Source organism: Furipterus horrens, unplaced genomic scaffold (assembly GCF_987537825.1).
Source record: "Furipterus horrens unplaced genomic scaffold, mFurHor1.1.pri manual_scaffold_4, whole genome shotgun sequence".
Taxonomy (NCBI): domain Eukaryota; kingdom Metazoa; phylum Chordata; class Mammalia; order Chiroptera; family Furipteridae; genus Furipterus; species Furipterus horrens.
Genome location: NW_028327174.1, coordinates 100,436,256 through 100,460,835, shown reverse-complemented (window position 1 = coordinate 100,460,835; position 24,580 = coordinate 100,436,256). Strand labels below are relative to the sequence as shown.

Sequence of the window (24,580 nt, the reverse complement as noted above, 5' to 3'; positions counted from 1 at the left end):
GGCTCGCACGTCGCCCCTTGGCGATGTGAATTTCCTGTAAGTGCACTTTGATGAGCATGGACGCTCTGATTTCAAAGGGACCCGTTCAAACACAACACCTGTAACTCTGTGAAGTCACAGTAAATGCGCCAGGCCACGAGCCTTCATGTGGATGGACCCACCCTGAGAATGGGGGTGGACCCACGCCGAGAATGGGACACATCTTAGTGCTAATGCCACTGAGCATCAGCATCTGGATGTGGCCCATTCCGAGCAAAACTCGTGCCTGTGAGCCTCCCGAACCTGACCTCTCTGGGTCATCGCTAGTAAATGTGAATCTAATAAGCGTCGAAATTTTGAATCTTCAAATGCTCCCAACCTCATGTCCCTTTTCCCTGGCCCGTTTTCAGTATCTAACCCTAAGATCTTGTGTCATCCCTGCAAAAGTTCAGTGCTGAGCCAGGAAGCCTCAGCGCAAACTTTTAAAGTTGAACAGCTCCCATTTAAACAACCACCCCCCCCAAAAGCAATCGAGGCCCAATTAAACAAAAATAAAGAAGTGACCCTGACTATGCCCCTCTTGGACCTGTGTTGCACAGATGATGTAAGAAACCGTATGTGTTCACTTCTGAGCACACAGGCCCCGAGTGCGGCCTAGGGGGCTATGATCGCTGAATCATAGACCCCGCTCGCGACAGAGAAGCCCTTAGCCATGGATCTTACAGAATACAAAAGTATTCTGACCAAGAGATGGTTTGGGTGAAGAAACCTGCTGGCATGGAATTTCAGTGTCCTCTGACCTCCTTAGCATAGCTCCCTCTGAACATGGACTCTCAGGGCCTCAAGACTTTGAAGATCCATTCAAGAAGCCTGGAATGTCCTGACCGTGGATGGCCCTATAATATCCTCCCTAATCAGTGCCCCTTTCGCCTATGTTCCACCTCTGTTAGAGGTAAGCCCCGTTTATGCATCTTCCAGAGCTTGGAACTCCCAAGCTGTGACCCCTTCCTGCAACGGTACTGGTGAGGAGTTAAACTACGTGAGATGGCTCCCCTTTATCTACCCTGTCGATCTCGTTTACCGCCTTGCCCTGTGGCACCCTACAAAGAATCTGCTGAGTACCGACGTACCTGTTTGCAGACTTCTTCGTCTGGGCCCTCTAAACGTGTACCGACCATTCGTAAAGTCTTTAGATTTGAACTCTCACTATTGGAACGTTGGCTCGTACGTCGCCCCTTGGGGATATTAATTTCTTGTAAGTGCACTTTTACGAACATAGGTGCTCTGTATTCAAATGAACTCATTCAAATATGACCACTGTAATTGTGATATCAGAGAAAGTGGTCCAGACCATGAATATTATCTTCGTGGACCCAAACTGAAAATTTTAAACATCTTAGGATTAATTCCACTAGAATATGCATCTGGATTTCGACCATCCTGAGCAAAACTCTGGAATATCAGCCTTTGTTCCTGACCTGTCTGGGTAATCCCTTGTTAACATGGATCTAATAAGCATGGAAATTTCAAAAAATAAAGCTCCCCCACCCTCATTTCTGTTTTTCTGGCACATTTTGGGTATCTAACCCTGAACCCATGTTTAATTTTTTCAGAAGTACAGTTCTTGACAGATAACCCTAAATGTAAATTTTTTATTATGAACTGCCTTTATATAAAGCACCCTGAGTTTGTCCCACTTGGACATGTACCAAAAAAGATTATTTAAAAATTTGATAACCTAGTTTTCTGTGCACACAGGGTCTGAGTGTGTTTCTTGATGGCAATGATCCCTGAATTATAGACTACGCTACCTTTGGGGAAACCTCTATTTGTGGACCTTAAAGTACACAGAACTATTCTAAGAAGAACTCCATTGGCAGAAGAAATCTGCTTGGCGTGGAAATTCTTTTTTCAGATATCCATCATATAATACATGAGAATGGATTCGGCTGATCATGGGATCTCTGACCCTTAGCTCTTATAAGGATCTTCCTGATAATTGTGTATATTTCAAATAAGAGATTGTTCTTTTAACACCTTTCCTAACCTTTGTCCCTATGGAGTGTGTATACCTTCAATTATGTGTGACCTTGTGCATGTAACTTGCTCCTCATGGAATTCCAATCATTGAAGATCTGATTATTGTATATATTTTTAACCCTGCTGAGAATGTATGCTCTTGCTCATATACAGCACATCGACACAAAACTCACTTTGTTATATTCTCAGTAAGGACCTGTCTTGTTTTAAACACTTCTCTCATTGACTCTTTAATCGTACACCTTCCAGGAATTGGACTTTATTATGTTTTTATTCCCACAATCAGGCCTTTCTTTGCAAGGTACCCCCTTAATGACATATACCCTGAACATGGATTTCATCAGTCATGGATTCCTATGCATGGACCGACCTGACTACATAACCCACCTTGTGTGTTAGAGCCCAATGGCGATAGGCACTCTTTAGCACAGACCATTTTCAGTAGGACACACCTGGGAATGAAGTCTTTCTGAGTCATACCCCGGTAAGCCTAAACGGTGGAAGTTTTGAATAATATTGATCTATGCATGCACTCTCCTGAGTGTGGCATTTTTGGTGATAATCCCCTCTTAGTATAGACCTAATATGCATGAATCCTTATCTTTGAATACCCTAGTAATCAATTTGTGTGATTATAGCTCATGTTGATTATGTAACCCGTTGGTTTTTTTAAACCCCTGTACATGGAACTAGCTTCCTGAACATTTACTCCCTGAGCATTGTGGACCTTCTTGATCATGGACTGCTTCGATTAGAAATTGCTTTAGTGTTAGCCATATCTGAGCATTTACCCTACTGAATATGTATAACCCCTGACTGTGTACTTTTCTGAGGGTAGAAGGACTGAGTATGAACCTACCTGACTACATCCTCAGACCATAAATTGCCCTTCATCCTGAGCATGGTCACTCCTGAGAAAAGACCCTTCTGATGATTTCTGTCTGTGAGAGGAGCCACCATGTGCATGAGCTGTCTGCTTGTGGAACATTTTGAGCTGAATCTCTATGAGCTTGGAGCTCCTGAGCATATATCATTCTGAATATGGACCCATTGTGAGAATAAAACCATTCTCAGGACTAATCCCCTTTAGCATCGACTCCCTCACTGTGGACCCTCCTGAATGTGGAATCCTGGTAAGTGATCACTTGTGAGCATGGACCCCATCAGTGTGGAACAGTCTGATCTTTGACCGCCAGAATAATCAACTTCCCTGATCACAATTTCCTTGAGCATGTACCGCCTTGATTATTTATAACCCCAGTACATGTATGTTTCTGAGCATGGAACCCCTTACATGGACCCTCCTGATCCTGTACTGCTTTGATTATCGACTTCCCTGATCATAGCCCCACCTAAGCATGTATCCTGTTGATCATGTATAACACCTGAATATGTACCTGCCTGAACATGGCTTCTTCTGAATATGGAGACCCTGTACAATAACTCTTTTTGCCTTGACCTTCTGTGTGTGAATTCTCCTAATTATGGACCTCCTTGGTTATAAACTACCATGGTCACAATTATTTCTGAGTACGTTCCCCATTGATAATGTATAAACCATGAAAATATACCTTCTGCAGCCTAGACACCCTGAATGTGTATTGTCTGGACTCTGTACTCCTGAATCATAGGCCTCTCTTGAGGATAAACCCTCCAGAAGATGGGCCTTTGTGAGTATGGACCCACTCTGAGAATGGACCCCATGGCATGTGGTGGCCCTGAGTGTGGGTCATCCAGAGCATAAACAACATGAACGTGGACCCTACTGATCATGGATCCCTGGGCATACGCTAACCATCCAAAAAAAGTCATAGGTATTTGTCAGTTGACGACAGCTCATATAGACAGGGAATCAGGCTCACTCCCTGTGACCCCAAGGAATTAAGCTGAGACTAGAGGTAGAACTGTGTCGTGACCTACTTCCCGTTGCTTGAGAAATGACTTGGCACAATGAGAGCTGAAACCCCTTTCTGGGCCGGGGGTGCCTCTGACCTAGTTTCCTGGGTAGAGCAGGGTGCTGGGGATCATTGGGGAAGAGCTCAAGTCTCCGGCTTGGCCCGGGAGACTTGGAGATGTGATTCCAGGGAATTCCAGAAGGCTGAGAGCAGCCCCGATATGCAACTCTCAGCCCGGTCATCTTTTCGTATTATTTATTAAAAGCTCATCATTTATATAAAGCGAAGGCATCACACCCACCCCCAGAGACTCCCAGGTCATGAGAACCAGGGGGACTGGGCTTGGCACGGCCTGGGGCCCAGACAAAAGAGCCATAGAGGCCACATGCACCCTTGTACCCAGCTCCGGGCAGGATGCCCAGTTTTTCTCCCAAATAGATGGAAGCGGGTCTCCTGACGACCTCAGTGTCAACACAGGCGACCCAGGCACCTTGTTTTAAAGGGACTTCTCAGACTTGAACTTGCTGCAGGTGAGTAAATAGATAAAGAAAAGCCCCGGAGAAGCCCAGTCCGTGTGAGTAAAAGCACACACACTCCATCTGCATCATCTGTTTCCTTTGCTCCCCCTCCCCTTGCTGGCTCCCCCCTGGGGGCTGGGGCCAGCCCTCCCCACAGTTCCAGATGTTGCTGTGAGCTGCAGGCCATGCGGCCACCACCCCTGAGGGGTGTGGAGGGTGCAAACAGTTCAGCGACCTGGAGCAAGGCCACACTAGTCCAGCGAGGCCAGCCAGGCATGAGCATCTTGTCCGTCCCTGGCCTGGGAAATGACACTGAGTCCCATCAGGGATGTCCTGTCCTGCCTGGGCCATTTGCAGCTGTGTCAGGAGCCTCTTAGAGAAGCTGGTGAGGGAGATGCAGCTTGCAGAGCAGCGGTGACTTAGCCCAGTCACCTGCCAGGGAGCCCCAAGACTTTGGGGGCCCTCACAGATGGGCGGCAGTCCAAAAGGCTCCAGCCATGAGCACAGGAACCTCACAGACAGAGCTGGCCCTGATCGGCAGCCCAGATGCCTGTCCTGCTCTGACCTGGGTCTGGAGCTCGTGGCTGGAGGCCTGGGGCGAGCTCTTCCCCTGAACCAGTGTCATTCAGACGAGAGAGATGCGTCCCACCCAGACCGGCAACTCCTGAGTGCAGAGGGCGCACGCTTGCAGAGCTCCGGTCTTTCTGCACGTCAGCCATGTGGACAGTGGTGCTGAGATGTTAACACGGTGGCCTGGTGCTCGCTCCACACAGCAGGTAGCAGCCCCGCTCCCTTCCACAGTCACCCCCGCCTTTGGGCACCTGCAGCCCCACACCCCTTTGCTGGGAAACGGTGGAAGTCCGTCATGGTCTGCGTTGTGCTTCCCCCTCCCTGCTCAGGTCCTCATGTCACCAGGCTCACCTTCACAGCCCTCCCCCACCTTGTGCTTCCACAGGCTGCGATCTGCCCTGTAAACAACACAAACAAGAGCCTTTCCTTTGACCACTTTGCCTTCCTCTTTTCTCCCCTTCACAGGGAACAACACACAAACGTGCTGGGGGTTCCTGTGCTTCCCCATCTCTCTGGTTCTCTCCACCCCCACGGCCCCCCTAAAATAATCAGCACCTTCTCCCACTCAATCCACGGGATCCTATTCAGTGGTGAGAACATGATTCCTGTCAACACCTTCTTTTAAATACTCTCTTCCTTTCTGTCACCACCAGGGAAACTAAAATTCCGTTGGATATTTAAGGAGAATTCCTCATGTAGGGAACTACTTAGTCTTAGGAGCCAGTGCAGAAGAACGTGTGGCCCAGAGGTGAGTGACAATGGGGATTGTCAATGGGGATCCAGAATGCTCACCCCCAGGGGGCCACCCCAGGGACTCACCCGCCAGAGCCCAAACCCAGGACCCACCCCAAGGAGCCCATCTGGAAGGGCTCCCCCATTGGGACTCACCATTAGGGACCTATCCCCAGGACCCCACCTCTGGGCAGCTGCTCACACGTGTCCCCTTTATCTTTTCAGTCTCTGTGAGGCCGAGTGGAGACGGGTGGTTACGGGCAGTCACCTGCGCTTCTGAAGGAACCACCTGTGCTTTAAGTCACCTCACGTCACAGGTAACTAACTCTCGGGACTGAGAGGCGACAGCTACCATTCCGGGCTGTTGGGAGGATTCCAGAAGATTCCGTGGTCAGGTCTGACCCTTGAAGATCACAAGCCCCTTCATGTTGGCGCAGACTCTCACACCTGTATATATTGGACATTAAATTATAACAAGCACTAAGACAGGCATCATGGACTCAGATGAAAAATCTCACCTCCGTCCTGGACAGAGCAGCCAACCACAGTGACAGCCAAATATCACAGTGATAGGCCTGCATCATGAGCCTTCACAGCCAGAGAAATGTTGAGGGCCGGAGAAGGTTCTAGACAAACGGTGTGTGCGCGTGAAGACCGGGAGCATAAGAGGACAGCGCATGGCATTCTATAAAGGCACGTGTGCATGTGTCCACATACACATGTACCTCTATAGTCTAGCAGGGCTATTTGTACATTTCTTCTGTGGCGTGCTGAGCACATCATGGCTGTTGAGTGTGTGTTTGTACCCGTGCACACTGTGTATGTTCAGAGGCAACACAGGGTCCTCTCTAAGTCGTATGCTTCTAAATAAAATTATTTTTCTCAACACATGTTGTCTCATGGACTCTGCCTCTGAAAGGCTCGGGGACAGCGGCCAGCTGAGGGTGACACCTCTGGCTCAGGACCACGTGGCTGCTTCCTTGTGCTGTCACAGCTCAGCCAGGGCAGTTATTTGAACTCCTTCTCTCCTCCTTTTAAACTCCAGGCTTGTCATGTCAGGCCTGTCCTCCTTACCCTCAAACTCACTGTGTCGTTTTGAACAGAATTGCACCACTTCCTGGTTTAAAAAGAGAATGAACTTGGGATTTAAAAAGTGTAAGTTTGGCTTGGGTAATGCAGCAGGTGTGCATATGTGCACATGTGAGAAGGCATGTCTCTGTGCATTGAAAAGAGAGACAGAGGGAGGCATGGGTGCAGATCAGGGCCAGTTGAGGAAGATTGTCCCCAACAGGTGACTCCAGGGGCTGAGCTGGCTTAATTTCTCCCACTGGGCACTAGCAAGATGTTTCACTGTCGTGGGCCGTAAACATTTTATGATGGATCCTTTCTGGTGGATGCTCAGTTAGTACTGAATTCAGACTCCATCTTCCCTTCTTCTCTACACACCCTGTCCCCACCTTATCCTCACGCTCAGTTGATGAAAGGTGACGAAAGAGAGTTCAAGTAACACGCAGAGCGAGGCCATGCCCTGCAGTGTCACCGCATCCCTGAGCAGACCTGCTGGGTCAGTGAGGAGCCCTGGCTCTCTGCCACCAGTGTTCCCGCCCGGCCTGAGCATGCCTGGCCCTCAGTGCCAAGGTTTTCCTGGAGCTTCAGCTTCTTCAGGCTCTCTCAGCATGAGAGGGAATTTACCTCTATTGGGAGAGCCATGCTCAGGCTGCTGGGAACCACCCACTTTGCACGGGTCACAAGCCCAGAGTAGGCTGAGTCATTAATGGGAAGCAGGTCACGTCATTAAAGAATGAAACACAATTGGCAGCAATGCCTGGGGGGCTGTGTGTGAAGGTGCATTCAGGAAATAAGGGGCTTTAGGCCCCAGGGTGTTCAGGTGACCCCATTATACCTTAGTCTAGTAAAATCCAGGTAAAACTATGGGTCACAGCCTCCCGCTTCCAGGTGGAGGCTTTGTTAGGCTCTGCTGTGTGGGCCATGAGCACTGTGATAAACAGAAATACGAGTGTAGTACTTCACGGTGCCGGGCACCAAACTGGGAAAACACTTGGAACCGGTCAGTTCTCACTGCTGATGGGAGGTGCTGTCACAGTAGGTGGACAACTTCTCTGGTTTGTCCAGGATTGTCCAGGAAATTTGGGGTGGTGGTTTGCCTATAAGGACACAGCCATTCTAGAGCACAGTGCCCTGACTTGAAGTCTATGTAATTTATAAGTTACACTATGTCTCCTTTTTGGGGTAATTTATTAAAGATGCTGTGTTGGTTGCTGATCCATCTTCATAGTTATAAACAGAAGTAAAATGATTCTTAAAATTATCAATGGAATAGAAAATGGTACAATTTCTCTGGAAACTAGTCTGTCAGATTCTCTAAAAGTCGAACATAGAACTACTATTTGACACATCAGTCCTACTTGTAAGTATCTACTTGAGAGAACTAAAAACACATGTCCCCACAAAAACATGTGCACAAATGCTCATGGCATTATTACTCATAAGAGCCAAAACATAGAAATGGTCGAAATGTCTATCAATAGATGAATGGATAAGTGCAATATGCTGTATCCATGTCATGGAATAGTATTCAGCATAAAAAAAATCAAGTACTACTGACCCCACATAACACAGATGAACTCTGAAAACATCATGCACAGCGCAAGTAGCCAGACTCAAAAGGCCAGTGTGTTTCCATTCATAGAAATGTCCGGAGCAGGCAAGTCTACACAGACAGAAAGCAGGTTGGTGACCACCGAGGACTGGTGGAAAGAAGGGGTGACTGCTAAGGAGTTAGCGGTTTCTCTATGGGTTAATAAAGACTTTCTAGAATTCAAGAGTTGTTATGGTTAGACAACCTTGTGAATGTGCTAAATGCCACTAAATTGTACACCTTAAATGAGTGATTATTTCTCAATTTAAAAATTAGGAGCATTTCCCATAAATGAGGTTTATGAGTTTCCAGATTAAAAACATCTATTGGGTGCCCCTCAAAATGAAGTTCAAAGGAGTTTCATACTAAATTACATTACTGTTAACTCTAAGGACACCGAGGACAAGAATTTGAAACTGTCCCCGTGAGGCAGAAGGAGAAGGTCTCTTCCAAGGAGCGGAGACACCGATGTGGCTGAATGTCTGTGTTCCCCAGCTGTGGTGAGCGTGACTCATTCTGCTGCTGAGCACATCTGTCCGCACTCTGTCTCAGCGCCCTTGGTGCTTAGACGCTTTCAACTGCAGAAGGGAATCACGAGGGCACTTGTAAATGGAAATCTATAGACTTAAACGTATTTTCCTAAAACATGGAGGGGAGAATGAAAGTAGGGCAGCGTTGCCCCACGGTCACAACTGTCAGGAGACTCATTTCCAGGTGTTGCAGGAAATGACTGGGTTTTCCTCCCGAAGTCCTAGAACGGGGTCCCCTAGGTCCAGGGCTCCACTGTCCTTGAATTAAAACCTGGCCTGTCGATACCCTCACATGTGGGTAGGACCTTTTCGTGTCTTAGTTCAGCTATCACAGCCCCAACTGCTCAGCCCAGTGTGTGAGTCAACCCCATGATCCAAAGTGGTCGTCAAATCTAGGGTCTCGTGATTCAAACAAAACATTCCTTATTGGTTCCACAGCCCCAGCTGCCCCCCACCCAGCAGACCAGGCTCACTCACTGTTACCTCATAAAGCAGACTCATATGTTCACTCCACCTGGATGCACCTCCCATCTGTCCTCCAGATCCAGTGTCCGCCCACCTCCAGCCCAGAGCAGTCAGGTCACAGCGATGACACCGTGTGAACAAACAGCCCCAAACCCTTCACATGCATATGTGGTCCTGCGGGGGGAAGTAGGAGAAGCCCCATCCTGTGCCACCCAGACTGAGAGCCCTCGGCAGAGGAGGGGACCGCCGTGTCCCACTGATGGCTCTGCAGTGGATGATGGGTCCCACGTTGGCATTTGGAGACTGCCGGAAGGGTCACGGGGCCCCATGCATTTCTCCTCAGCTGCAGTGGCCACAGAAAGTCGTGTGGCTGTGCCTAATGGTGAGGCCGTGGGCAAGCAGCCCCAGACGAGGCCCTGGCAGTATCAGCAGGACAGCGCTAACGACCGCCACACCCTCAGTGCCGCACCAGTCCCCCGAGAGCTCTGTCCTGTGAGTGTTGAGGATTGCTTACCAGCATCCGTGGGCTCAGGGCGTGTTCCAGTGTGGAGCACCCCCACGGGCAGGTGTCAGAGTCAGCACAGCAGTGCCGCGCGAGACAGGTGGGGTGCTTGGCTCTGGGCACACACCCGCCGGTGAGCTCTCTGGAGTTCCTTCAAGTTTTCTTACCTCAGCTTTAGTATTTGTCAAGTTAAGAAATTGTGCTAACAGTGAGTTCCAAAGTGCGGATGGGAAATTATTGATAAAGAAACCACTGGCAAAGGTGTAAGAGTGGAGTGCAAAGAAGAACAGGAAAAAATGCAACTCCAAAGGTGAGTCATGGGGGGCAGGAGCATTACCTCTCAGGGGCAGGAGTGAGGGGTCAAGGGTCAGAGGAGATGAATAGGATCAGGGTGAAGGTCAGGTTAGGGTTCATGTCAGGGTCAGGGTGTGAGGAATACTATCATGGTAGTATTCCTCATGGGTCAGGGTCGGAGTTGAGAGTTTAAGGGTTGGGGCTACCGTCTTGAAATCCTCGGTTAGGGTTGTTAGGGTTTAGGGTTTGAGGTTAGTGGTTAGGGATGGGGTTAAGGTTATGCTTAGGGTTAGGGTTAAGTAGCAGTTGCCCAGGGACACACACCAGTCAGGGGTTGAGCTGGACCATTGCTTTTCTGTCCCTCGATCTTGGATTCTGACCATAGAATGAAATGTCTGCTTTGGTCACTGTTTCAAAATCAACTGGACCTCAGTCTAGGGGGTGGAGGGCCTCACAGGTCACGAGGGGTGTTCTCCCCCCTCCCGCATGGGGGGACCGGCCCCACAGTGCCTGGGCATCCCCAGGTACCAGCACGGCTCCCGCACACGCGGGCACTCGGGAGACCTGTGAGGAGCAAGGCAGGACTTGGGGCAGTGACCTGCCAGCCCCGGGTGCCGCTCCTCCGAGGGCTGGTGGGCGCGTCTGAGGCTGCTTGGATCTTCCTTCCCACCCGAGGGAGCAGCCGGGGAGAGCCAGGCCCCAGGCAGGACGGCCCCCGGCCTCTGACCACGCAGGCAGGCGTCTGCGGTCCGCAGCCCAGGCCGGCCGGGCCCCGCCACGCCCCCGCGGCCGACCCCTGAGCGGACTGAGCCGGCGGGAGGATGAACAGATCCCCGAGCAGCGCGGACGGCGCCTTGGGATGATTCGGTTCCCAACGATCGCGGGGTTCAGGCCAGCACCCCCTCCCTCACAGCCCGGGCCTGCCAGAGGGGCCATGACCCCCGCCCGTGGAATGCGGCCCTGGGCACACCCGCCGCACAGGGGACTGGGGCCCTGCGACCCTCAGGTCTCGCCGCTGCAACAAACCTGCGGCCTTCGCGCCCGGTGGGAATCGCGGAGACAGGAGCGGCTCCGTCTCCCAAGGGGCAGCTGCACACTGAGGCCCGTGGGCCCGGCGCGCCGCTGGGTCAGCCCCTGCAGCCTCTGGAAAGCCACCCAGCCGTGGGTTCCGCGCCGCGGAATAGTCCCCGAGCCTCCCACGCTGCACGGAGCAAGACCACCCGCACCCTGACCTTGCCTCTGCTCTTTGTAGAGGGGCGCAAAGAAACTGGGAAACGGGCCCATGTGTTATCTGGGGGCGGCGGATCCATGCGTCCGGGGACAGGTACCGCTGCTGGGCCCCGCCTCCCGGGGACCTGCTGGAGGAGGTCGGGGTGCCCCCCAGCGCCGAGGCTGCTCTGGGCCGGGCTCTGAGATGCGAGGACCTGACGCCCGAGGCGGGAGACTTGAGTTTCCCACCCACAGCAGCGCTGCTTTTCCAGCAAGTGGACGAGCTACTGGCCACTGTGCGGGGACGGCAAGGGCACTCGGCGATGGCTGCAGCCCCGACCCTGTGAACCCTCCCTTCCGTGGCTTCAGATGCCACGGACGTGCCGTGGGCCGTCAGCCGCGTGGAATCTGCCGGTTTCCCAGCAGCGTCTGTTCGAGCCCGAGTCCAGCCTCTCAGCTTTCCCTGGGGACTCCTCCCACCTGTCCCCATCCAAGCAGTTCCCGAGAGCTGACCCCACGTGTAACCAACCATCGGTTCTGTCTTCTGGGTGCTCCAATGGGCTCAAGGAGGAGAGTGTGATTCAAGCCGGGCTGAAGGCATTTAAATCCGTGACTTCTTGGAACACAAGGGGAGGAGAAATGCTCCCCCGTACAACGGATAATGATGGGGTATCAGCCTGGAGCTTCTGGAGACCCTGATGCAGGAGAGAGTCGGTGCCTGTGAATGGGGCCCCCCGAGGGCGCTGAGCAGGACGAGGGTGAGAGGGACCAGGTCCCACTGCGAGAGAGTGGGAATGTGGACCTGCCAGGTCCAAGCCCACTCTTAACTTGCCATTTGCAAGTACTAATTTATTTCTATTGTAACAGTTATTAATTAATATTTCAATAAGTGTGTTCAGTTCCTAAAAACAAAATTGTCCTGGCTGACACATGAGAATCAATGACCCCCGAAACTTCCTCTGCACTGCGCCCTCATTGGGTGGGCCATGATCGGCCGGCGGGGGGCGTGGGGGGATGGAGACACGGGGCCAGATCTCAGGGAAGCTGCGGAACAGCACTGTCCCTGCGCCTTCCCTGTCTCCGGAGAGGGAGACCCCGGGACAATGAGAGAACCAGTGGGGGAAGAGGTCCCTGAGTGGCTAATTTATCTGTTCTGATTTTCCTTTTTTGCAGGCCCGTTGTATTTATGTTTATTTTTACCAGGAAATCACCTATTTCCTCTAGGTTTCCAGTTTGGTGCACTAGGTTTCTCTTAGTTCACTTTTAATTTTTCCTGTCTTTCTAGTTTTTTTGCAGAATTGTTGCAATTGAACAAATATTGCCACATTATTATTAACTATTTTATGCGGGCTCCTGCCTTCAGGCTCAGTCTCCGTGCTGGCGCCTCCCCCTGCTAAAGGCCTCTCCCACCTTCCAGCTGGGAAGGTCGGCACACAGGAGGCGGGGCTGGCCTGAGCCAAGGCAGGGACCGTGTGTTTGCCGGGGAGCAGGGCTATGAGGACCAGAGAGGCTGCAGTTGATACTAACCCAAGAGCGAGGCCAGTGCAGGTGCAGGAGTCACTGCTTCGGAGGAACGCGGCTATTTGGACACCCATAGGAGAGCTCAATCTGCTAGGAGGAGACTACGTGCTGAACTCGCATTGAAAAGTCTTTGACAGGCTATGACGTGACTTGTTTATTTAAAACAGGGAGCCATGGTGAAAGGTGATCCCCTCCAGCACGTCACAATGTCAGCAACAGGCCACCAAAGGAAAGCAAACATCGTACCAGGCCCCTGGCTGTGTGCACCGCCTCTCGGGCAGCTCCCGCCTGTGCATGTGGAGAGGTGTGGGCAGTGGCAGTCCAAATGGTACAGAACAGGTTCTGATCTGAGGTTCAGGAGCCTGTGTGGGTAGCTAACCCTTCCTCACACTGGTTTACACCTGCTGTGTGGTTTAAGGTTCCATTTACCCAACCCATGGAAGGTAAAGAGTGGACTAAGGAGGGAAGAGAAAGGGAGCGTGGGTGCCAGTCACACGCTGGGCAGGAGTTAACATGCGCCACCTCACGGATCCTCACAGCCCCCCTGAGAGGGAGAGGCTATCCCGGTCCGACAGAGGAGACTGAGTTCCCATGTATTTGCCTGAATCATGCAGCCACTAGGCGGTGGGGCCAGAAGTCAGCTCGGCACCGGCCTGGGGCTCAGGCACTCCCCAGTAAGGAACTTGTCACCGTATACTGCCTTGAGAGCAGGCAGGAATCTCTTTTCAGATGAGACCTCAGGAAAAGGACATAGAGGCAGAAGCAGACCAGTGCTCCTGACTGAGGAACAGACTTTAAATAAAGCGCCAGATGGTCAGCAGGATATGGGAGAGGGGGAGTCACTGTTACAAGTACCTGGCACTGGATGTGCTCCGGTGAAGGGCCAGGCCACCTCCTCCCTCCCCACCTGTCCCCCGTCCCCAACAGCTTGTCCCAGTCCCACTGCAAAACCAGCTTGGCTGAGTGCGTGGCGAGCCGGGGCATTGGGTTATGTGCACATTTTCTTCAAACGGAATAACCACGATTGAGCCCAAACCTGCGAGGATGACTTGTGTGATTCTGTTTGTCCAGATACTGTGCGCGCGTGCTCTTTGGCTCGTGATGGCTTGTTTAGACTTCAGTTCTGGACTTTGAACTTCATTAGAATCTGTCTTCGGTATAAATACCTGTAGAGTTGATATGATTATTCCTGCTCCATATGGCAAATGGGAGCAGTAGGGGAGATAAGACATGTGAAAGGCCTAAAACAGGACTTACCTCCAAGTGAGCTTGGTATCCTGGGACTGGATTCTCATTTTAATGCCCAGCGGACTGAAAGCAGGAAAACGCTCTTCTGCTGCCATCTAGTGTGCGTGTTTGGAATAACACCAGAGTGGGAGTTCGGAAAATCCCTAAGGGCTTCCGAGCCGATGAAGACGGTGTCAGACGCCGGGTGGGGCCCAGGGGCGGTCGTCTGTGCCCTGGAAGCTGCCCACCGGCACCTGGAGTCCTGGAGGTGACACCTGGCTCCTACCGATGCGTGCCGCATGCCAGCCTCCCCGACTGGCTTCTTACAGCCCCCAGTCGCAGTGTTTGATCTAACAGCATGTTAGAAGTCGCCACCTCGGGGGACAGTGGGGTGAAAAACAGACATTTATTGTCCTCGTGAGCAAGGCAGCCCCAGAGGACTAGACCAAAAGCAGTGCAGGTCCGAGTGCGGAGTCCGGGCACGAAAAGACTGCAGACAGGCCTGCACCAGCCAGACGGGGCTCCGGGGAGAGTGGGGAGGCAGGCTGTGCTGGGGACCCCTCGCCCAGGCCCGGGGTGGACGGCCCTGGGAACTCCGCTCCAGGGGCAGCCCTTGCAGGGGGGGCGGCCGCGGCTCTGCGCTGCTGCGGTCAGGGGGCCGTCAGAAGGCGCGGGGCGGCACCCATCGGCTTCGCCCCGGAAGACGGTTTCTTGTCCGGGCCGGGCCGGGGCGGCACTCCGGCTCAGAGAGCTCGCCCGTGGGCGCACTGAGGCTCTGGGTGCCCGGGGCAGGCGCGGGGGGCCCAGGAGAGCAGTGACATCCCAGCCCACAGGCCACGCGCAGCCAGCACCACGGGCGGCAGCAGCTCAGCGCCCGGACCCCATGCCTCTGTCTGCATCCCCTGTCCCGCCGTCTTCTGTGTCCTCAGTCCACGGCCGCCTTCGTCCCCCGGGGCCCGAGTTTTGCTCTTTGCAGCCCGTGCCCTCGCAAGGCTGAGCGCCTGTCCTCCTGCCCGGCCCCCCCCCTCCCGCCGCCTCCTTCCCGTCACTCCTTCAGGCCAGGAGACAGAGGCCCGCTTCCGGGGGTCTTCACCCCGCTTTGCTCAGCCACCAGCTGTCCACTCGCTGTCGCCACCCCAGCCCTTCATTTGCCTCCAGCTCGTCCCGTCTCCAGTGAGGCCCAGGCCTCGTCGCGCCCCCTCACCGTCCTTTCTGTCCACCTGTGACCATTTTCCGGCCCTCGTTACTGTCGTCGGTCGTGGTCACCCTGGGTCTGCCTGGCTCTTGGGTGTCTGTCATCTCTCACGTCTGCTCAGTGCTGCCAGTCCCCTGCACTGCTGCACGGGGGTTCCTCTGTCCCTGTGATGCAGCGGTCCCCAGTCTCACCAGGCTCGTCACCCTCTGCTCCATGCTCTGGCCGCCTGGGCCTTCCAGGGCCCCCACCCCCTTCCCTCCACTGGACACAAAGCCCCCTGTGCAGTTTCGGAAACACTGAGCCCCTAGGGGTGCCCCACTCTCCTGCACTGGGGAAAGGGCTGCCTTCACTACCATGGAAAACCTGCAGGTGCTACTGTTACAGAACCCCTGGGCGGCTCCAATTGCAAACAAACCCACGGGCTCTTTACTCAGGGGCCCGATTGCCCGCCGCCAGAATTATAACTCTCAATACCAGAGTTTAGGGAAAAGAAAAAGAGTTGTTTATTTAACAGTTATATAGACTTAGTTATTTGCGGATTTCTGTTGTTAAGTCTTATGTTCTTTAAAACACCCATAAACACATATTCTTGCCTCCCCGCTACCAAACCAGGCTAGTTTTAGGAAAGTTAGAGAAACCCTTTCCCTACTTTCCAAACACAGTTCAGCTTTACCAGTAGCTGCCAGTCATTAAATCCTGATTGGGGAGACCTTGTCTGTGTTATGGGGTCCACCAGCTTTTAATCCAGAACCTCGTGGATTCTCAGCCTCCTTGTAAACTGCATAGTTAGTCCTTTTGTAATCCACATGGTCAGTCTGTTCCTTTTCAAAGCAGCAAGTATGTCCCTTCCTTAACACTGCATCGTCAGTCCCAGTTAAATGCACATAGTCAGCCTCAGCCTCAGTCAAATCCGCACGGTCAGCCTCAGCCTCAGTCAAATCCGCACGGTCAGCCTCAGCCTCAGTCAAATCCGCACGGTCAGCCTCAGCCTCAGTCAAATCCTCACGGTCAGCCTCAGCCTCAGTCAAATCCGCACGGTCAGCCTCAGCCTCAGTCAAATCCGCACGCTCAGCCTCAGTCTCAGTCAAATCCGCACAGCCCGCCTGGCTAAAATGTCTGCTGCTTGTTTTTAAATCCCTGACTACGTCCTCTGATGCAGTGGGTGTGGTAACCAGTTCTGACCATTCACAGAACCTCACGCAGGCTCTGTGTGCTTTCTCCATACCGTCCCCTGGTTCAAGCCCCCTCCCCTCTACCTGAGGCTTTGGATGCATTAAAGCCGTTTTGCATAAAAAAAGACACTAGCCACCAGCCTCAGGCATGTGGAGGCATTCTAAAAGCTGCTTCCTTCTCCCCATCCCCCAGCCGCAAACTCTGGGGTTTTTTTGGAACACCCCTGTTTCTGTAACGCTACTGCCTAGGACCCCCCATGCTCCTTACGGGGGACGCTTGCACTCTGGAGGAGACCCCAGGATTGGAGGGCTGGGCCGCACGCCCCCACACTGTGGAGGGTAACCATTGCTCTACTTAGAGAATCCTTCCCAAAGAATGGGCCCGCAACCTGTATGCTGAAGGAGTTCCCACAATACAGAAGGAATGCCTTGTGTCAGGGGGCTTCCCTGCCCCCACCTGCTAGGCAGGGAGCCCTCTCACACCTCCCGGCTTCTGCTTTGGAAATCTCAAGCCCTTCAGGTTGGGCCCAGCTCCCAGGATCTAGGGAGGGGAACCACCACGCTCCTTTGGGAACCTTGGGCCTGGAAGGCATGGCCCCAAACCTCCACCCTGAGCAAGGAGTTCTCCGTGCTCCTTTGAGACCAGTGCTCCAGAATGGGGCCTCCCCACCCACCAAACTGGGGTGGACCCCGCTGGATATGGAAGGAACTTGTGATCTAGTTGGGTGTCCTTCACCTCCTCACAATGGGGAAAGAACTCCTGGGCAACTTTGTGGACCCAGAGCTGCGAAGGAGGGACTTTACCCACACCCCCTTTTCATGTTGGTCATGGGCCTCCAGTTCATGCTGGGGAGGGGGACCCCCACACTGCAGAAGGCATCACGCTATCAGAAGAGCAGCACCCTCTCCCCACACAGTGGAAGAACCCACCCGTGCTTTCCCGTGTACTAAGCATCCTGCAATAAGGCCTGTACCCTCACAGTGGCGAGAAGCCCCCCCCCCCCGCCCCCCGTGCTATGAAGAAACCCAGCACTTAAGAGACCCCCAACTAGGGAAAGAGCTCCTCATGTTAGTTCAGGAAAGCCTGGAGGAGGAGCCGATGCCCCCACACCAGGGAGGGGTCACTTGAGCTATGGAGGGAACCCTGCAATCTGGAAAGGGCCTCTGCAACCCTTCATTGAGGAAGGGCCCCCGAGGCTATGAAAAGAATCCTATGTTGCATAGAAGTACCTTGCCCCCACCTTCAGGCCTGAGGAGGCTGGGGGTGGGGAGGGTGGAGGGCCCAGCACGTAGATTGGGACAAAGGGGACTGGGCTGGCAGCTGAGGTGGCCTGGAGCTCGTGGAGACCAGGCCTGGGCTCTTGGGATCACAGGCACTGCCTCCAGCATCGATGGCCATACTACCCTGAAGGCACCCATTCTCCTTGTATCCTCAGAGAGGAAAAGGGCCGAAGCAAACCAGCAAAGAGAGAGGTAGGGTCGCACCAGTGTGGGGCTGCCCACACGCTGGAACTCCAGCACAGAAACACACGCCTACCCACATACAAACACACACGTGCGTGTGCACTGCACAGAACAAGGGTGTTTGTGTGTCTCTTTTTTCTCCAGGCAAGATCCAGGGCAGGAATCTGAGCAGAATGGAACCTTTGAAACTTTGGGCACCTCTCCTGGTGCCCCAAGGTGACTGCTAGCCCCAGGGCACTGCCCTCTGGCCCAAGCAGGGACCGAGCCCTTCCTACCTGCCAGGTGCTGACCTAACTGCCCTGCCACAGGAAGGATTATTACCTCTGTACTGCAGAGGGGAGACTGAGGCCCACAGAGGCAGTGCAAAGGCCGCATAAGCAATGCAGACTCTTCTTTCTCGTTCTGTTGATGCGTCTGGAAGTGGGCGAGTCCTGGACTCCACACACACCCCAGACAGGAAGACAGTGGCCAGGACACCCCCGGTGAAAGGCTGTTGGGGGAAAGCCCCAGAAGTCTAAACTCAAGCTCAATTCAAGGAACTGACATGTAGCCTTATTCAAACTCTAAGAGTTTTAATAGGAGAAACTTACATACCCGGGCAAGGCAGCCCCTTTTTAAAGGGGCTTCCTAGTAAAACCACAGGGTGGGGCGTCACTTGGACCACCGGAAAGAACGATGCCTCCCTAAGGTAACAGATAACATCAGGCATCATACCCTGTACATACATTAACCTCCTTCCTGGGGGCATGGTGTTTATCTCTGGGGGGCATTCTGGCTCTCCGTAGTCATCCAAGCCTGGGCTACGGGGAGTTAAACAACCACAGAGGGTTAAACTGAGAGTCCAGCATTTCCCAGACACCTTTGCTGCTGGAACCATAGTGCACCTCTAAGTGAGTTTCCCCACATGGGCAGTAAGAAGCCTGACCGAGCCACAGACAGATTTTCCACAATCGGCCACATGATGAGGACAGGGGCTGGGCTGCCCCTACGGCCTGCACAGCAGCAAAGAGAGAGGGCGACGCGGACACAGGCTCGGACCTCAGCTCCACCCTGCGGGCTTGTGGTGAGGGACGCTGCCATCCTCTTTCCAGCCCCCAGGAAAGGGTCAGGGCGCCTCATATGGAAAGGCATGAAGGGTACCCCCTGCAAACCCAATCCCTAGCATACTCACATGTGTGTGTGCATGCATTATGTCCCCACTCAAATACCTACCACATATATGTCCATGTGTGGCATCACACCTGCACATGTGGACAAGAGTATGTGTTTGCACTTGTGGCAACCCCACAAAGGCAGGCCCGGACACTTGATCCCCAGGTCCCCACTCACACCCACAAAGCCAAGCTGGTCGGGGTTTCTTCACCCCAACCCCTGAGAGCTATGCGTCTAGGCCGTGACCTGACAGGGGCCCTCTCATTTTTCATCCCCTGGGCACCCTGCACCCAGGCCTATTCTCTCTCTTCCCTTATGTCTCTCAGGTGCCCACCTGTCCTCTGTGTGCAGCAGGCTCACTGAAATTCTTTAATGATGTGAAATTCACATGAAATATGATTAACCTTCCGAAGCAAATAGTTTGGTGCATGTCAGGCATTCACAAGGCTGTGCAACCACCACTTCTAGATGCTGCAAGAACGTTTCACCCCAAATCAATCCTGAGCTGCATTAACCAATCACCGCCCCCTTCTACTCACTCCATGTAACCATGGACTTGCTTTCTGCTGCTATGAATTTGTGTATTCTGAGTAGTTCATAGAAGAAGAATAAAATAATTGCAGTCTTTTATGGTTGACTTCTTTCATTCACTCATGTTTTGTCATGTCTCAGTTCAGTGTCACTTCCCCCGTGGGACCTTCCCTCCCCACCCACATCCCCGAAGTCCCGGCCTCCTCCTCGTCAGCTTACTGCACCCAGCAGCATCTGACATAATTCTGCCCTTCCGTTTGTCCAGCTGGTGGTTATCCATCTCCTTTTCAAGAGCACAGAACCAGAAGGGAACGGAACCCATTTCCTTCCCTCCAGAAGCTTGTAAATCAATGTAGAAATGAATGATAAAGAAATGAAGTTTCCATGGGAAACTGTCCTTCTTCCTAGTCTTTCTCGGCTCAGAAACATGGTCCTTCGTTCTCTGTCAGATGCAATTTGACAATATTTACCCTACAACAGCAGTGTGACAATTCCCGCCTCAAACACCAGGGCCCTGCAGTAGACAGGACAGACAGGTGTCCTGACTCCATGACATCTTCATCCCTGAGCTGCAGAGAGACCATTAATCCTACCAACATGGGAGTTAACTGCAAAGCTGTTACTAAAATGACAGGCTCTTTCTATTCAACACATTAGCTTATTCAATGTAAATAACTGAAGTTGTTCCGTAGTGGGTTTTGGGAGAAAGCCTTTCCTGAGGGAGTAGAATTTGAGCCATTATCTAAAGCTAAAAAAGGAGAGTCATATAAATACTGAGGGAATACTGACCTCATAAAAATAGTTTGGCAGTCTTCATTCTTCTTGAATTTTTTGGAATAGTTTAAGGAGGATAGGAGTTAGCTTTTCCCTAAATGTTTGGTAAAATTAGCCTCTAAAGCCATCCAGTGAAGGGCTTTTGCTATTTGGAAGTTTTTTGATTACTGATTTAATTTTACTAGTAATTATTGTTCTATTTAAGCTTTCTGCTTCTTCTTGATTCATTTTGGAAGATTATATGTTTCTAGAAAATTTTCTATTTGCCCAGGTTTCCAGTTTCTTGGCATATGGTTGTTTCTCATAATTTTTTTATTCTTTGTTTCTCTGTTATCCAGTTTAATGTTTCCTCTTTTGTTTCTGACTTTATTGATTTGGTCTTTTTCACTTTTTTTCTTGATGAGTCTGGTTAAAGGCTTATTGATTTTGTTAATCTTTTCAAAGACCCAACTTCTGGACTTATTGATCATTTGAATTGTTCTTTTAGTCTCTATGTCATTTAGTTCTGCCCTGCCCTGTTTTATTTCCTTCCTTCTACTAGTTTTGGGCTTTGTTTGTTGTTGTTCGTTTAGCTCTTGTAGCTCATTTGAGATCTTTTTTCTTCCTTTCTTCTTTTCTTTCTTCCCTTCTCTCTCTCTTTCTTTCTTTCTTTCTTTCTTTCTTTCTTTCTTTCTTTCTTTCTTTCTCTCTCTCTTTCTCTCTCTCTCTCTTTCTTTCTTTCTTTCTCTCTCTCTTTCTTTCTTTCTTTCTTTCTTTCTTTCTTTCTTTCTTTCTTTCTTTCTCTTTTTCTTTCTTTCTCCTTTCTTTTTCTTTTAAGGTAGACCTGTGTTGCTATGAAATTCCCTCTCCAGACTGTCATTGCTGTGTCCCATTGATTTGAGGGCTTTTGTCTGTTCATTTTTATTTGTTTCCAGAAACTTTCTGATTTGTCCCTTGATCTCATAGGTAACCCATTCATTATGTACTAGCATGTTATTCGGTCTCCATATATTTGAATGTTTTTGAGTTTTTTCCTTAAGGCTTATTTCTAGTTTCAAGCCAATATGTGGATCTAGTTTTTAACTTCAGCTCTATTCACCATTCCACCTGGAATAGCCACTGTTACTCAGTTTATAGGCCTCAAGACCTTCTGCTGAACGTTCCTAATTGTCTGTTCCTCACGTCTCCTATTCAACATTTATACAAAATGACAAAGTGTAGCAAATCAAAGAAGTTTCACTGAATTCTTCATTAAGAACACACCTTTGATACATAACAGAGGTCACATCCACACCCTACAGTTCCTCAAACCCCACACTGCCTATAAATATTTCTGAAGGCTAACACACAATAATCACAGAGTTGTGTGTAAATTATTGACACTTTAGGCCAAATAATTTGGGGGAGTTGGCTTCTTTTGGCATCATAGGATATTTGGCAGCACATCGGCACCTATACAATAGACGCCTGCAGGAACTCTACCACACAAAGAGATATGAAATGAAAAGAGAGAATGAAAGAGAATAAGAGAAAGGTGAAACACAGGTAGAGAAAAAGGGAGAAAACGCTAGGATCTAAATTTTTTTAAGTAAATCAGTTAGTAAAATTTTATGTGACTTCGCATTATATTGGCTCTATTTTGGTTTTGTGTCACTTAGTGGTGAGAGAACAATGTACCTATCAACAGGCAAGTTCCACTGAGACATTGGGAGGCTTCTTCACACATAGGCCCATATGAGGCACAAGGTGTACTTCTGAGTATAACAGGACACCATAGAATGTTCTATGCCATAGATGATATCTTAATTTGTTTAATTTAGAAGCTTTAAATTATAGGTCTACAAATGTGGGGCCAGAATAAGATGAATTTCTTAAGTTCACATTGCTGAAACCCAGGCTTCTTTTAAGTGTTATATCGACTTAATTCCATACCTTCTTGTAATTTTGAGATCTCTGATTTTCTGCACCACCAGCTTACCGGTTTTCTACATTTCAAGTTATACCAAACCTGATGATGTCTCTAGAAAGTAGTCTTTTTCTGTCATCTACGCCAAGTAGGTACAGTCACTGTTGTTGCCCAGTGAGACACAGAGGCATTTCCGGGACACTAAACTGGTCAGAAAAACAGAGGCATGCACACAGCTTTCTCTCCTAAATGCAAAAACCCTACTTATATTCCCACAGAGTTGTGGAGTGGCCTGTGTTGGATATTGCACTGTATTCATGGAGCTGTCATGGTGAGCAGTTAACGGCTGTGTGGGTTATAGAGGTGAGTCTGATGAAAGGAAAGGCCCAGATAATGGAACCTTGAAAAAATGACCTCAGACTTTTGTGAAAGAACAAACAACAACAACAACAACAAAAGGTAAGGACTCTAGAAGCCAGTCACGCACTTTCTAGAGATGGCCTCTTATCTAGCTCTCGTGACTTCAGAGAGCTGAAAGAGCAAGGTGTTCTCCAGCTGTCCCCATACTTTGTAAGCTGTGACTTGTGGAAGGCCCACGATAAATCTGCTTCGCTCCTCACACACGGTGGCTCTGGGTCTCCCTCTAATGCCTGCAGTCCGCAGCAGTGTGTAGCCTCAGGTCACTGTGCCATCCCAGGGCGGCTAAACCAAGGGAAGGCTACCTCTGCGATCTCACAGGGCAGTCTTTCCCGACTTGCCGCGCTGTGTGTGTGTTTGTTGGAGCGAATAGAAATGGCAAAGCGGGGAAAGGTCTCCTTGTACAAATGCAGTATATTAGGTCCGGAAGCCTGGTGAGCTTTTCAGGTGTGTATTTCAGGTCATGGCTCTCAGGAAGTGAGTGCTGAGGGGCAAACTCTAACTTGCTTGTATTCCTGGGGCACTAAGGTGTCATGTTTTTCATTCACGTCTGAAGATCTATGCAGATGCCCTTATGTAACTGATCAGGAAAGAAGGGTACTTACAGCAGGGATTCCTTCCATGTCTGCCCACTATCTCCTGCTACATCCGGCAATGAGAGTCTCCTGAGAGTCATGACCTCAGGCAAAGCTGCTCTACGTTCATTCTCTCCTCCCCTTTCTAGGAAAACACCTTTAACTCTTCAGAGCTCAGATGACAGGTGTCCTTGTGATTCCTTTCTGCAGGCGAAAGCGTCTAAGGACTAAGGGGACTGAGACAAAGTGAGGGCAGATGTGTTCGGCAGCAGAATGAGTCACGCTCGCCACGGCTGGTAAACATGGATATTCTGCCACATCGGTGCCTCCATTCCTTGTAAGAGACCTTCTCCTTCTGCCTCACGGGGACAGTTTCAAATATTTGTCCCCAGTGTCCTTAAATTTCACAATAATGTCATTTAGTATGAAACTCATTTGAACTTCATTTTGGGGGGAACTCAATATATCTTTTTAATCTGGAAACTCATAAACCTCATTTATGGGAAACACTCCTGATTTTTAAATTGAGATATTCACATACCATAAAGTCACTATTTAAGGTGTATAGTTCAATGGCATTTAGTATATTCACAAGGTTGTACAACCACAACAGCTCTTTAGTTTTAGAATGTTTTTATTCGCCCACGAAGAAACCCTTAACTCCTTAGCTCCCCATACCTTCCTCCCACCAGTCCCCAGTGGCCACTAACCTGCTCTCTATCTGTGTAGACTTGCCTGCTCTGGACATTTCTGTGAATGGAAACACACCGGACTTTTGTGTCTTGCTTCCCACACTGAGCATCATGTTTTCAGAGTTCATCTATGCCACAGCATGGATCAGTATTACTTCTTTTTATGGTGAATACTATTCCATGGCATGGATACAGCCTACTGTATTTATGCAGTTGTCCATTGATAGATGTTTGGACTGCTTCCACATTTGGGGTCTTATGTGTAATACTGCCATGAAAATTTGTACACACATTTTTGTGTGGCCACATGTTTTCAGTTCTCTCAAGTAGATACAAGTAGAATCGATGGGTCAAATGGTAATTCTGTTTGACTTTTAGTGAAGCTGACAAACTAGCTTTCCAGAGAAATTGTACCATTTTCAATCCCATTGATTATTTTAAGAATAATTTCCCTTCTGTTTGCAACTATAAAGATTGATCAGTAACAAACACAGCATCCTTAATAAATTACCCCCCCCCAAAAGGTTATAGTGTCACTTATACATAATATAGACTTCCAGTCAGGGCACTGTGCTCTAGAAT

At 50.6% G+C, this 24,580-nt stretch overlaps 2 long non-coding RNA genes across 2 annotated transcripts in view; both read left to right on the top strand.

Moving 5' to 3' along the window:
* Positions 1–24,580, top strand: part of LOC150012533 (uncharacterized) — a 195,921-nt gene that overhangs the window by 53,781 nt on the left and 117,560 nt on the right. The window lies entirely within an intron of this gene.
* LOC150012534 (uncharacterized) lies at positions 5,048–6,020 on the top strand. Its single transcript, XR_016510748.1, has 3 exons — positions 5,048–5,208; positions 5,656–5,750; positions 5,960–6,020. It is a non-coding gene; the product is annotated as an uncharacterized LOC150012534 (long non-coding RNA).